General features: G+C 46.3%; 1 protein-coding gene across 6 annotated transcripts in view; it reads left to right on the plus strand.

The window, feature by feature from the left end:
• The window catches only part of SH3PXD2A (SH3 and PX domains 2A), a 310,946-nt gene that overhangs the window by 23,782 nt on the left and 272,512 nt on the right, over positions 1 to 14,652 (plus strand). Inside the window, exon 1 of one of the 6 annotated variants that reach the window (XM_066619741.1) lies at positions 963 to 1,027. The exons of the other annotated variants lie outside the window; for them this stretch is intronic. The gene's annotated coding sequence lies outside the window, so the exon portion shown is untranslated. Of the gene's footprint in view, positions 1 to 962; positions 1,028 to 14,652 lie in introns of those variants that run through there. 6 annotated transcript variants of the gene reach the window in all.

Raw genomic sequence — 14,652 nt, forward strand, 5'->3', positions numbered from 1 at the left:
GTTCTTTTGGGAGAAATTAGAAAATGTGAACAGTTGGGTGAGAATTGAAGACTTGGACAAAAAGATGTTCTTCTGCTTCTCAAAAATATTAGGCATCCACATCCTTTCAAAATTTTCTTTCCAAGGTTATTCTGCTGTGTATAGAATTTGTTCATAACCCCTAAATCAACTTACCCAAAGTTAGTTAGTTGGCAACCTTCAGTCTCGAAAGACTATGGTATTGCGCTCTGAAAGGTGGTTCTGGAACAGCGTCTAGTGTGGCTGAAAAGGCCGATTCGGGAGTGACAATCCCTTCCACACTGGGAGCAAGTGCAGTCTGTCCCTGGCCTGTCTCCCTGGCTATGGGCCTTCCTTCTTTGCCTCTTAGCCTCAGACTGTTGGCCAAGTGTCTCTTCAAACTGGGAAAGGCCATGTTGCACAGCCTGCCTCCAAGCAGGCCGCTCAGAGGCCAGGGTTTCCCACTTGTTGAGGTCCACTCCTAAGGCCTTCAGATCCCTCTTGCAGATGTCCTTGTATCGCAGCTGTGGTCTACCTGTAGGGCGCTTTCCTTGCACGAGTTCTCCATAGAGGAGATCCTTTGGGATCCGGCCATCATCCATTCTCACGACATGACCGAGCCAACGCAGGCGTCTCTGTTTCAGTAGTGCATACATGCTAGGGATTCCAGCACGTTCCAGGACTGTGTTGTTAGGAACTTTGTCCTGCCAAGTGATGCCGAGAATACGTCGGAGGCAGCGCATGTGGAAAGCATTCCATTTCCTCTCCTGTTGTGAGTGAAGAGTCCATGACTCGCTGCAGTACAGAATTGTACTCAGGACGCAAGGTCTGTAGACCTGGATCTTGGTATGTTCCGTCAGCTTCTTGTTGGACCAGACTCTCTTTGTGAGTCTGGAAAACGTGGTAGCTGCTTTACCGATGCATTTGTTTAGCTCGGTATCGAGAGAAAGAGTGTCGGAGATCGTTGAGCCAAGGTACACAAAGTCATGGACAACCTCCGGTTCATGCGCAGAGATTGTAATGCAGGGAGGTAAGTCCACATCCTGAACCATGACCTGTGCTTTCTTCAGGCTGATTGTCAGTCCAAAATCTTGGCAGGCCTTGCTAAAACGATCCATGAGCTGCTGGAGATCTTTGGCAGAGTGGGTAGTGATAGCTGCATCGTCGGCAAAGAGGAAGTCACGCAGACATTTCAGCTGGACTTTGGACTTTGCTCTCAGTCTGGAGAGGTTGAAGAGCTTTCCGTCTGATCTGGTCCGGAGATAGATGCCTTCTGTTGTAGTTCCAAAGGCCTGCTTCAGCAGGACAGCGAAGAAGATCCCAAACAAGGTTGGTGCAAGAACACAGCCCTGCTTCACGCCGCTTCGGATGTCAAAGGGGTCTGATGTGGAGCCATCAAAGACAACAGTGCCCTTCATGTCCTTGTGGAAGGATCTGATGATGCTGAGGAGCCTGGGTGGACATCCAATCTTGGGGAGAATCTTGAAGAGGCCATCCCTGCTGGCCAGGTCGAAAGTCTTCGTGAGATCTATGAAGGCTATAAAGAGTGGCTGTCGTTGTTCCCTGCATTTCTCCTGCAGTTGTCTAAGGGAGAATACCATATCAGTGGTGGACCTGTTGGCTCGGAATCCACACTGTGATTCTGGATAAACGCTCTCTGCAAGTACCTGGAGCCTCTTTAGTGCAACTCGGGCAAACAACTTTCCTACAACGCTAAGGAGAGAGATGCCACGGTAGTTGTTGCAGTCACCCCTGTCGCCTTTGTTCTTGTACAGCGTGATGATGTTTGCATCCCTCATGTCTTGAGGTACTCCAGCTTCTCTCCAGCAGAGACAAAGGATTTCATGCAGCTCAGTGATGATGATCTCTTTGCATCACTTGAGGACTTCAGCAGGGATGCTGTCTTTTCCAGGTGCCTTGCCAAAGGCAAGGGAGTCCAGGGCCACGTGAAGTTCTTCTAGGGTTGGTTCATTGTCAAGCTCCTCCAGCACAGGCAGGCACTCAATGTTGTTCAGCGCTTCTTCGGTGACTACATTTTCTCTGGAATATAGCTCAGAGTAGTTCTGCACCCACCGTTCCATCTGCTGCGCCCGATCCTGGATGACCTCGCCTGTTGCAGACTTCAGAGGGGCAATTTTCTTCTGTGTTGGACCTAGGGCCTGCTTGTTTTCAACACTTTTCATGATAGGCTCTTTTATTTGTTTGATACAAGTTGATACAACATAAGTTTGATACAAGTTTGATACAACATAAAGCCTAATGTTTTCAACACCTTTCATGATAGGCTCTTTTATTTGTTTGATACAAGTTGAGCCTCATTATTTGAGTGGGTTCCCTTCCAAGCACTCACGTGGATGGCAAAAAACGCACTATAGCAAATCAATTTAAAAAATAGCCTTGTGATTGAAAAACAGCCTTGCTGACCTTTGTGATGTAAAGTAAGAGTCATTAAGAAGAAAATCCATCAATCAGTCGTCCTCCAAGCCCTTACAAAGGCACTTCACTCAGTCCCTCCCTTCACCAATGCATAGTGATCACCTTTCTTTTTACATGCTCATGGGGAAGGGAGGGGTCCTCTGGAGAGAGGAGGATTGATGGATTGTCAGCCAGCTGCCCTCTCTCTCTCTCTCTCTCTCTCTCTCTCTCTCTCATTAAGGAGGCTTTTGTTAAAGGACTGTTCAGTTTTTTAAACTGATTTTAAAGGGATGCATTTTTCCCCTTCTCCAGGGATCAGCACATTCCTTCTCATTTGCAGTGGCCATTCCTGTTGAGTCAAATCCATTTATAAATAGGTTGGACCTGTACTGTAGTATCCCGTTTGTTTTCTAAGGAGCACTTAAGCAGTCATTTAACCTCACAACAATCCTGTAAGGTATGTTCGACTGAAAAAACTGCAAAGTGTGTAAGGCCACCCAGTGAGCATCCACTGCTGATAACATGTTTGCTAGGTTTCCCACAACTAAACCCAACCCTAGAATGCTATGGATCTAAGTAGTTGGGGAGCTCAGATAACCCTTCCGTGCTACTATTTCTGAGCAAAATTTCAACTAATAGCATTGGCTTTTTAAATATATAATTAAGGAGATTCTAGTGTTCCCAAGAACTTTATCTTTTCCATCTGTGAGCTTTATCTACTTCTCAGTAAAATACCATTTTCTGTTAGGCAGGGTTTAAAAAAAAAATCTCTACTTCTAATGTTTATATTTCGAGAGCCAACCCCAGACAATGCTGATAAAGTATCACAGCTCTCCTGGCCAATGTTTCCTGTTGGTGGGGATGATGGGAGCCAAGTATAGGGAAAGTAACTCAAACAAATTTGTTTTTAATAGAGCTTTTGTAGATCGCACAAGTTTTTGTTCCAACTGTACTTTCAGATGACATCACTGTGGGGATTGTAAACAGTTGCAGTTCCCTTAGCAGCTCTGCTATCCTACAGAGGGGAAAAAAGAGGTTTCTCTACTTCCATTTGCTGGGAATAGCGTGTCCAAATGGATATATAGTTAATGTTTGCATGAGGTTTCAGTCTATGGTTCAAGCCTCGGTAAAGACCTTCCTGGTTATATTTTTATACATGTCCAGCAGAAAATAAAGGATAATTGAATATAATCTTCAAAAAAGCTTACCATTTAAGGTACTTTGTTTAAGGTGTTCCTGTCAATGCACAGTTACCAGCAATGTCATATAATTTCTATCTTACATTTGGAGCATATGGTCCCCAAGATGGCATACAATATCAATGAAAATAATGTTTGATTCTTTCATGCTAATAATTTTTCACAGATAACAAGCAAAAAAATACAAAAAACCCTACATTAACAGCCCAATCTTAACATTCTATACAGCAATGTCATGGCACCAATGTGGTGCTTGCTGCATTCCAAGGAGGGGGGGGTTTGGCCTCTGGAAGCTTCCTCAGGTTAAGGGTACTCAAATTTTGGCAGCTCAGGGCCTGATCCTGTTGGGCCCAGTGCCGGCAGTACGCCTGTACCACTGACTCCAGGTGTTGCAAATGTGCCATAAGGGGGGAGGAGGAGGGCAGAATTGGGTAGGAGGAGGGGTGATTCAGGCCTGGGAAGGGGGCGGAGAAGGTGGCAGCCTGTGCCACTGTATCCTGTCCTCCCTCCTGGATTGGGCAGCCTGACATGGGCCTCCTTGACTCTGTGCCTGCTCAAAGGTGGGCGCAGAGCTGAGGAGACCTATTGGAGACCTCTGAGGAGACTTCTGCAGCATTACCCAGGGAAAGGCAGCAAACACTCCCTTGCCCCAAGGAGATTCCCAGCTCTAGCCTGGCACCCATAGGATCCAACAGCAACCCTTTTGGTGCCGCTGGAGCCCTGGGCACTGGCCCAGATAGGATTGGGCTGTCAGAGTGCTTTATGGCTATCTCAAAAGGTGACATACCTTTCAACCCAGTTGGGATGCCACTGCAAGTGGTGAGTGGCAGCAGCTGTCCCAGTTTTGTGACACTCTTCAGCCAGCGCAAGAGACTTGCGTCAGCCTAGGGTACTTTCAGGATTGCTCCCATAGTCAAATGGAACAAGGAGCCTTTTAAAGGGAACATCGCTCTCATGGTTGAGGAAAAGGGGCAGGCAGTGGGAAGGTGAACAGGAAGCAGAGGAAGAATTCTGCACACTTCCCCCTTGTGCTCCTTTTGCTAAATGACCCTTAACTACTTCTTATTCAGTGTAATTAGGCAGGTTCTTTTTGAAACACAAATGCTTCTGTCACATCTAGTTTGGCTCTAAGAGACGATGTAAAATGCTAGTATTTCAGCAACTGGAACAGGTTCCCTAGATGATGTTCTTAATTTGAATGACTAGCATCCAGTGAACTGCAGAAGCCTAAAATGGAATCCTGTGGCAGCCCATTTGACACAGAAACCCAGATCCTTCTGTGCTGTTGTCACACAAAGTGCCCATCCTTAAGGTATCACCTTCCATTTCATCTGGCATTCTGCTGTCTGTTACTAGGAAGTTTGTCACAGATGTACTTGCAGGGAGGAGCATGAATCAGAGAGGAAAGAGCCAGAGGGAAGGTTTTAGTAACAAGATCCTCTGGCACAATTGAGCCGATTTCTCCACATGCCATGTAGGTCAACTGCCTTTTTATATAGCTGCAGTTTCAAGTGAACAACAAACAGATTTTTGCTTGTTCATGCCTTCTGTTATAAACTTGATTTAGGCAAGTCACTTAATTCAATCTGATAACTGTTCTGTTTCACAGAGTTTCTAAAAGAGATTTCATTGGTGTATTTCAAGCATGTTTGCTGACTTCTGCAGTTGATGTGTGTTTCTGTGTTGGGAAGACCGCAGGGATGCTCTTGCCAAGTCCAAATCAGTCCTAGTAATCAGAGGCAGTGCAGCAGGGAGCTTAGGTTGCTATATGGGAACGGCTTCCTGCCACTTTCAGAGCCATGCAACAACATGGATCTGTTTGGCTTGTGCTGTAGCAGAGATGTGTAAGCAAAGCCTGTATGTTTCTGTTCTTGGGAATGCGATCCAGTTGATTGAAGATACTAAAACATCTGATTTCTTTCCATTGCTTTTTCTTTCTGCAAGGTTTTGAGAGATAGAGAAGGAAATCTGGACTGAGAGGGGCCATAGCTTAATAAGAGAGCACATTACATGCACAGAGTTCAAGGTTGAATCACTGGCAATCCCCAGGGGTAGGAAAAGCAATCCCCAGGTAGGGGTGGGAAAAGCTCCAGCCTGAAATCCTGGAGAACCATTGCCAATTAATGTAGAATTGTAGATAATACTGAGCTAGATGGACCAATGGTCACATACAGTAAAAGCAGGATCATATGTGCGCAGGGAGGGCCATCTCTGCAAGAGTCAAAAGATGGTACATGCACCAAGTGGCATATTGCATGCTTGTATACTCAGAGGCAAATACCATCGTGTGCGATGGGGCTCACTGCTAGGCCAGTGTGCATAGGGTTGTAGCCTCTCCGTCTTTGGAAGTGCAAATAATGGTGCCGTTCTGAGCCATGTTGTAAGAAATTCCTTTTAAATGAATTGGAAACATGATCAATCAACCCTAAAGCCATGGCTAGAGGTGTTCTTAGACTTTTATATTTTTTCACAGGTTTTGTTTTATCCCCAAGAAGAAAAAGTGCAGAAAGTCCTGTGAGGTGTTTTTATTCCAAGGGCACGTTTTTATAAATTATAAGTTACAATCACTTAAAAGTGTGCTGGGTAGGTGATATAGGTGGTATAGTGTTGGCAGATGCAGCCACAGTCGTTATAAAAGGGAAGATAATTTTTCAGTCTGGTCCAGTATTGAATATTCTGTTTTGGCAGTGACTTTAAGGCAGAGTTCATTCTCAATACAGGAGACTCTTTTAGCTAGAGTTGTCAGAAACTGCACCTGGGATCTTTTGCATGTGAATCATGTGTGCTGCTACGGATCTATGACCCTTCCCCTGTTCCTTCATTGTGGAGGACTGTGCTTCCCCAAGTTTATTAAAATAAAGGAAAAACCAGGATTTGATTGTCAGTTTCCCTTTTGATGTGAAAATCTAGGATGGATATTCAGTGGTGGATTGTTGTGTTAATGTCACTCCTCCAAGGAGTTAATTAGCTGGGAAATTCATGTTCAGTATGGTTGCCAGATACAGCCTTTGGCTTTGTTCCTGAACTATAGTGGCTCTTTTCCTTGTCAATGATATTTGTGAAGTCAGTGATGTGTTGGGATGGGCTTTCACCTTGTTTTGTTTTTTCTGATTGACTAGACAAAGTTCACACAGGCATAGCAGATGTTACTGTGCCACTTCTTTTGGTGTGCCTAGATTATAGATTGCATTTGGTTTATAACTTGGCAAATGTGTGTGTGTGTGTTTTCCATACTTCGTGATAGAAAACATACAGTGGAGTTTGTACAATTCACAGGTGTGCTTTACAGCGCTTTTGCGACAGCCTAGGCTGCTGCCCTAGCTGTTAGTGAAGCTTAGGATCATGCCATAAATCAGCCCAAACATAAGCCCCATTGAACAAAATAGGACTTACTTCTGAGTAGACCTGGTTAGGATTGTGCCCTAAATCCTCTAACTATATTTAAATGATATGTAAATATCCCTAAGTTAGTATATAGGGATGCTCACACATTATGCTCTACCCAGATACAGAATATCTATATTGAGGGTACAACTATCTGTACACATTTCTAGGTTTCCATGACTGTACCTGGATATGTCTAGGTTTCCATGACTGTACCTGGATATGTACTTCGCCATACGGCGTCGGCACAACACGGGAAGCAGCAGTTTACCGGTTATAAGTCTTTGCTCGATTGGCGTAGAGCATGACGCCAGGGGCTGCTTCCGACGGTGGGAGAGATCATTGCATCTCATTGGGCAGCTACCGCCCGCCTTAAGCTGGGCAGTCCCCAGCCAGTAAGGTGTTGCCTCGCCACGGTCCGTTAACCTCATGGGGTGCGTGGGGTTTAGGGTGAAAACCGACAAGCGGATCGACAACTCTGCACCATGCAACAGAAAACAGAAAACTACTGCCCTAAAGCTGGGCACCTGGAACGTTAGGACAATGACACCTGGCTTCTCTGATGACCTGCAAGAAATAGACGACGCACGCAAAACAGCTGTCATCGACATGGAGCTGAGCAGACTGCAGATGGACATCGTCGCCCTTCAAGAGACTAGGCTGCCAGATTCCGGATCTGTCAAGGAGAGAAATTTCTCATTTTTCTGGCAGGGAAAACCACCAAACGAAACCAGGGAACATGGCGTTGGCTTTGCGGTCAGAAATACCCTGCTGAAATCCATCATCCCACCTACTGTGGGAAGTGAAAGAATTTTGTCCCTGCAGCTCCAGTCATCAGCAGGACCTATCACTCTCATCAGTGCTTATGCACCGACTCTGTCGTCTCCAGCAGAAGCCAAAGACAAATTCTATGATGACCTGGCCACCACTGTCAAGAAAATCCCTGTAAAAGAGCCATTGTTCATCCTCGGCGATTTCAATGCTAGAGTTGGTGCTGATAACAGTTCATGGCCCACTTGCTTAGGTCAGTTTGGCACTGGGAGGATGAACGAAAATGGCCAACGCCTGCTAGAGTTTTGCTGTCATCACGGTCTCTGTGTCAGCAACACGTTCTTCAACACAAAGCCCCAACATAGAGTCTCTTGGAGACATCCAAGATCAAAGCACTGGCACCAGCTCGACCTGATCCTCACCAGACGCTCCAGCCTTCCCAGCATCAAGATCACACGCAGTTATCATGGTGCTGCCTGCGACACTGACCACTCCCTGGTGTGCAGCAGAGTGAAACTGCAAACAAAGCGACTGTATCACACGAAAAAGGAAGGAAGACCTCGCATTGATACCAGCAAGACCCGGGATCAGAGAAAAGTGGAGGAATTTGCACAAGCGCTTGAGGAATCTCTTCCAGGCCCGGCCGACGCAAACGCATCCAACAGATGGGAACATTTCAAGAATACCGTTTACAACACCGCCTTGTCCATATTCGGCAAGAAGACCAACAAGGCGGCAGACTGGTTTGAAGCCCACTCTGAGGAGTTGACACCAGTCATTGAGGAAAAGAGGAGAGCTCAAGCAGCATACAAGGTCTGTCCCAGTGAGCGCAACCTGCAGGTCCTCCGAACTGCTCGCAGCAAAGTCCAACAGACTGCCAGGAGATGTGCTAACGACTACTGGCTCCAGCTCTGTTCCGAGATACAGATAGCAGCTGACACGGGCAACATCAAGGGGATGTACGATGGTATCAAGCAGGCCCTAGGTCCAACACAGAAGAAAATTGCCCCTCTGAAGTCTGCCACAGGCGAGGTCATCCAGGATCGGGCGCAGCAGATGGAACGCTGGGTGCAGCACTACTCTGAGCTATATTCCAGAGAAAATGTAGTCACCGAAGAAGCACTGAACAACATTGAGTGCCTGCCTGTGATGGAAGAGCTTGACAGTGAACCAACCCTAGAAGAACTTCACGTGGCCCTGGACTCCCTTGCCTTTGGCAAGGCACCTGGAAAAGACAGCATCCCTGCTGAAGTCCTAAAATGCTGCAAAGAGATCATCGTCACTGAGCTGCATGAAATCCTCTGTCTCTGCTGGAGAGAAGGTGGAGTACCTCAAGACATGAGGGATGCAAACATCATCACGCTGTACAAGAACAAAGGTGACAGGGGTGACTGCAACAACTACCGCGGCATCTCTCTCCTTAGCGTTGTAGGAAAGCTGTTTGCCCGAGTTGTACTTAAGAGGCTCCAGGTACTTGCAGAGAGCGTCTATCCAGAATCGCAGTGTGGATTCCGAGCCAACAGGTCCACCACTGATATGGTATTCTCCCTTAGACAACTGCAGGAGAAATGCAGGGAACAACGACAGCCACTCTTTATAGCCTTCATAGATCTCACAAAGGCTTTCGACCTGGTCAGCAGAGACGGCCTCTTCAAGATTCTCCCCAAGATTGGATGTCCACCCAGGCTCCTCAGCATCATCAGATCCTTCCACAAGGACATGAAGGGCACTGTTGTCTTCGATGGCTCCACATCAGACCCTTTTGACATCCGAAGCGGAGTGAAGCAGGGCTGTGTTCTTGCACCAACCTTGTTTGGGATTTTCTTCGCTGTCCTGCTGAAGCAGGCCTTTGGAACTGCAACAGAAGGCATCTATCTCCGGACCAGATCAGACGGAAAGCTCTTCAACCTCTCCAGACTGAGAGCAAAATCCAAAGTCCAGCTGAAATGTCTGCGTGACTTCCTCTTTGCCGACGATGCAGCTGTCACTACCCACTCTGCCAAAGATCTCCAGCAGCTCATGGATCGTTTTAGCAAGGCCTGCCAAGATTTTGGACTGACAATCAGCCTGAAGAAAACACAGGTCATGGTTCAGGATGTGGACTCACCTCCCTGCATTACAATCTCTGAGCATGAACTGGAGGTTGTCCATGACTTTGTGTACCTTGGCTCAACGATCTCCGACACTCATTCTCTCGATGCCGAGCTAAACAGGCGCATCGGTAAAGCAGCTACCACGTTTTCCAGACTCACAAAGAGAGTCTGGTCCAACAAGAAGCTGACGGAACATACCAAGATCCAGGTCTACAGAGCTTGCGTCCTGAGTACACTTCTGTACTGCAGCGAGTCATGGACTCTTCGCCCACAACAGGAGAGGAAACTGAGCGCTTTCCACATGCGCTGCCTCCGACGCATCCTCGGCATCACCTGGCAGGACAAAGTTCCAAACAACACAGTCCTGGAACGTGCTGGAATCCCTAGCATGTATTCACTGCTGAAACAGAGACGCCTGCGTTGGCTTGGTCATGTCGTGAGAATGGATGATGGCCGGATCCCAAAGGATCTCCTCTATGGAGAACTCGTGCAAGGAAAGCGCCCTACAGGTAGACCACAGCTGCGATATAAGGACATCTGCAAGAGGGATCTGAAGGCCTTAGGGATGGACCTCAACAAGTGGGAAACCCTGGCCTCTGAGCGGCCCGCTTGGAGGCAGGCTGTGCAGAATGGCCTTTCCCAGTTTGAAGAGACACTTTGCCAACAGTCTGAGGCTAAGAGGCAAAGAAGGAAGGCCCATAGCCAGGGAGACAGACCAGGGACAGACTGCACTTGCTCCCGGTGTGGAAGGGATTGTCACTCCCGGATTGGCCTTTTCAGCCACACTAGACGCTGTGCCAGAACCACCTTTCAGAGCGCGATACCATAGTCTTTCGAGACTGAAGGTTGCCAATACTGAATACTACCTGGATTTATTTTTAGTGATCAGCAATCCATTTACACTGTACACAGGTTGTACCTACATTGAATGGATCATGTGAACAAGTGTGCCTTGGTAAAAATGATTGTACCCAGTTACAGATTTAATATGTGAATGGCCCTTATGCCATGTGCAGTGTGTAAAGAAACTCATTCACTGCAAAGCTGTGCGGGCAAGGAAGCAATTTGAAGTGGAGAAGCAGAAGTGGGGGCTACTTAGCCTTTGACCTGTACGCTGCTTTTCCCTTCCATTTCCTCCCAAACCACTTCCTTTTTTACAGGGTTCCAAAAGGATGATTGTCTTGCAGACATGTAGCTCGGGATAGATGAAGAGTTGAAGGAGAACTGCAGGCAGCGTAAGGGTTAAGCAACCCTTCTGCTCCAATTGATCTACTTTTGCACCACTTTGCAACAAAAGAAGTATGTCATTAATGTTTGATAAGTATCTGTGTTCATGTGCAATGCATTGTTAGGCCCAAAGACTGCTGGTACAATTCTATCTTGAATAGCATTTTACCGGGTCTTTAAGGTTTAAGAGCATATAAGCAGTCAGATTAGAGAATCTCCAGAAAGGTTTACATGTTCCTTGAATCTTGATGGAATGTAAATACTTGCTATGGTTCCTCTACACAGAGTTACGAAACTTATCATTGGAGAAGGCTATAAAGAGACCCTTTTACTGTGGCCAATGGCATTGTCCATGCCAAAACATTTGTTTCCTCTAAACCAGTCACATAAGCAAAACAGATAAATATTCCATACATATTTCTATAGAATATTTCATATTCTATAGAAAAGGGATAATCTCATTGGGCCCTTTTGTTTGCTAACAGCATGGTCATCATTCTATTGCATGTCCAAAGAGTGAAATGCTTCTTTCAGCATGAGTAATCAGGATTTCTGGCCCAATATTTGTACAAGCCAGGGCTGTTACACCGCATACAACTGCCATGTGAAAGTCAGTTTAAAGTGCTCCCCCATGGCAGCTGTAATCACATGGTGAGTCATTTATGTAGAATGCCATACTATTCAGATAAGACGTGTTTTCGCATACCGCAACAATTGCTATTGTACTGTATGGTAGTTTTGCCACTCTCTGAAAAGAGAATCTAGAGTGGCATAGTGAAAAGTGGCTCATGCTGCAATCCTAACCACACTTTCCTGAGAGTAAGCCCCATTGAACAAAATAGGACTTACTTTTGAGTAGACCTGGTTAGGATTGTGCCCTGAATCAGGTAGTGACTGCTCAGCACAAATCAGCTTTATTGTGGTGACCCAGAGCAGCTTTGATGTGGTAGACAATCCCTAAGAACAATCCAACTTTCATGTTCCCATTTTAATTACCAGGGGTACAATGGAGACTCATAGATACTAAGGGCACAATCTTATGGTGCCACTGCGCCTCACTGGCACAGACTGTTACATATGTGCCATAAAGCATGTTACGACAGAGTTGGAGTTAGTAGCGCTGGCAGGAAGGTTTGTATCCCGCAGGTGCCAGTGCAGGACCCAGCACATGCTGGAGCAGGTAGGCTCTGCGTCGAGCAGTGGAAGGGTGGGGGGAGGGCAGGAACAGAGGGGGGTGCAATAGGGCAGGGCAGTAATGGAGGCAGCAGCTGCACCACCGTATCCTATTCCCCTTTTGGGGCCAGACCCATCAACACAGATCAACTTGGGCTTGCACCAGCGATTTAGCAGGTGCAGGTCTGAGAAGACCCATTACTGTGGCTGGGGCTTTCCCCGTGGCAAGGGGACAAATGTCCCCTTACTTTGAGGAGACCTCGACTGCAAAATTCCCCCATGGGTTACCGCGCTGGCCGCGCTCGCCCCACTACATCGGCTCGGGGAATTTCAGCATGATTAGGCTGTAAGATGCTGAGGTACACATTTGAGAAACTTTGACTAAGATGTTTTCCAATAGCTACTGGCCCTTTTCAGATGCTCATTCTGGTAGATTGAACATGTGGGGGGAAGCACTGCTGAAGCACTTCAGAACACTGAAGTAAATATCCATGTGTGTACATGCACAGGGACCGTCACCTTCCATGTGACTGGGAACCCTGCAAAAGCAAAGTTCACAAGCCAAACTGAGGTTTGGATTCCGACCCCTTACTTTTTTATATGGGAAAGTTGAGGGGAAGTGATTCGTTTTTGCTAGTTTTACCTCCTCAAGATTTTACTAGTACCTGAAGGGAATGCTCACATCAGTTTTAAGCCAAAGGGGAGTGGGAAATGTTCATCTTGCTTTGCATTTCATCACTTCCTAGGTTTTATTTTATTTTTAGTAGTTCATTTTCTTCAACTCCAATACTTCAACTCTTCAAGTATTTAGTTTCATCTCACGGAGAATGGTTGTGGTATAGCAGACTCTAACCTCCTCAGATAAACTCTGTGGCTCAGTTAGTCAATGACGTCTGGTGCCAGCTTAGCTGACAAAGATTTTAGAACCTGCAGAGTCTCCCCAGTCCCCAGGTTGGCCCCCACATTCCCAGCTTGTCCTTGTCCTAAGTTTAACCCTTCTCATTCCCAGTTTAACCTTCCCCTGTCCTCCTGTCCCACGTATACAGTATATGAGGTCCTCATGTCCTATATATAACTGATTCAATGTTACATTTTTAATTACCAATTTTAAGTCATTCTCCTTTCCATCAAGTAGGCATCTCTGCAAGTGATCCCCATGATTGGCTAGCTGCAGAAATGTAAGGTGATATGTTTATATATGTGAACTACTGTTCCACCAGTATTTACAACTAAATGTATCTGGATTCGAGGTTTGTGGGTTGTTGATCTTTGAGTTAAAGTCCAACAGCTTAACACTTGTTTGCCAACTAGATATGTCAGGGAGATGATCAAAGGCGACAGGCAGCTATTTCCTGCTCAACTCCAGCTTCTGCCTCTTTTATGGCCACCACAGACCTCAGTCATTCTAGTGAGGGCAAGAACAATTGGATGCACTCGTACATTTCTGTTTTGCTGTAAGCCAAAATTAAAAGTGTCACAGCCAACATTTTGAACTTTGTGAATCTTGGGGTCTCGGAGCTTACATGAACTTTCTTTTCCTTTCTATTCCAAAAAAGGGGGGGAGAAGCACTCCCTCATTCAGCAAGACACCCCTTGAAGAATTTCCACTCTTTGGAGCAGGGAAGTCCCCAGAGATTTCACATTATTTGACACAGGCCTAAAGGGCTTTTGGGACTGAACTGCTTTTTTCCCAGGCCCCCCTTCTAGGGCATTGCATCTTGAGGTCAGTTGCAAGGTTAAGAATAAATGCTGAAGGATTTTCATCTTCATATTAACTACATTAAGTGTGTTGGTTTTAGGATGAGGCCTTGTCACAAGGCAGTCAAAAGAAATAAGGCAGGCTTTGGGAGCATATCTTGCCATAGCAAAGGTAAGAGCAGGCCACGCTGTATTAGTATCTAAGGCCTGAGCACAGTATAGAAGCTGTGCACTTGGTGGTCGTAGTAAAACTAATGCAGTATAGATACATTGCATGTCTTTGTTGAGGGTGTGACAATGAAATTATATGGCTACCTATAATTTTCTACTTTGAAGATATAAATTAAAATAGTGGAAAAATGGACTAACAGCCAAATCCTATCCTCGGCCTGCTCATAGTGTGCAGAGATGCCAGCACAGCCTCTGCTGCATGCTGTGGGCCAGCCAGGACCATGAGGCAGTGGAGAGGTAAGTAAAATAATTTTTTACTTATCTACTCTGCCATGCCATCAGTCTCAGTGGGCCTATTCAAAACTGCACCAGCATAAGTTCAAACAAGCCCAAGGACGCATGTTGATGCTGAAAAGGGGGCCTAGGATATGCTGCTGTCACCAAGATCCAGCCCTCCCTCAGCACTCCTTTGGCTGGCCCTGATCTCTACCCCGGCCCTCCTCTGAAATGCCCCAGAATGTCCC

The sequence above is a fragment of the Tiliqua scincoides genome, chromosome 3 (assembly GCF_035046505.1).
Source record: "Tiliqua scincoides isolate rTilSci1 chromosome 3, rTilSci1.hap2, whole genome shotgun sequence".
NCBI lineage: Eukaryota > Metazoa > Chordata > Lepidosauria > Squamata > Scincidae > Tiliqua > Tiliqua scincoides.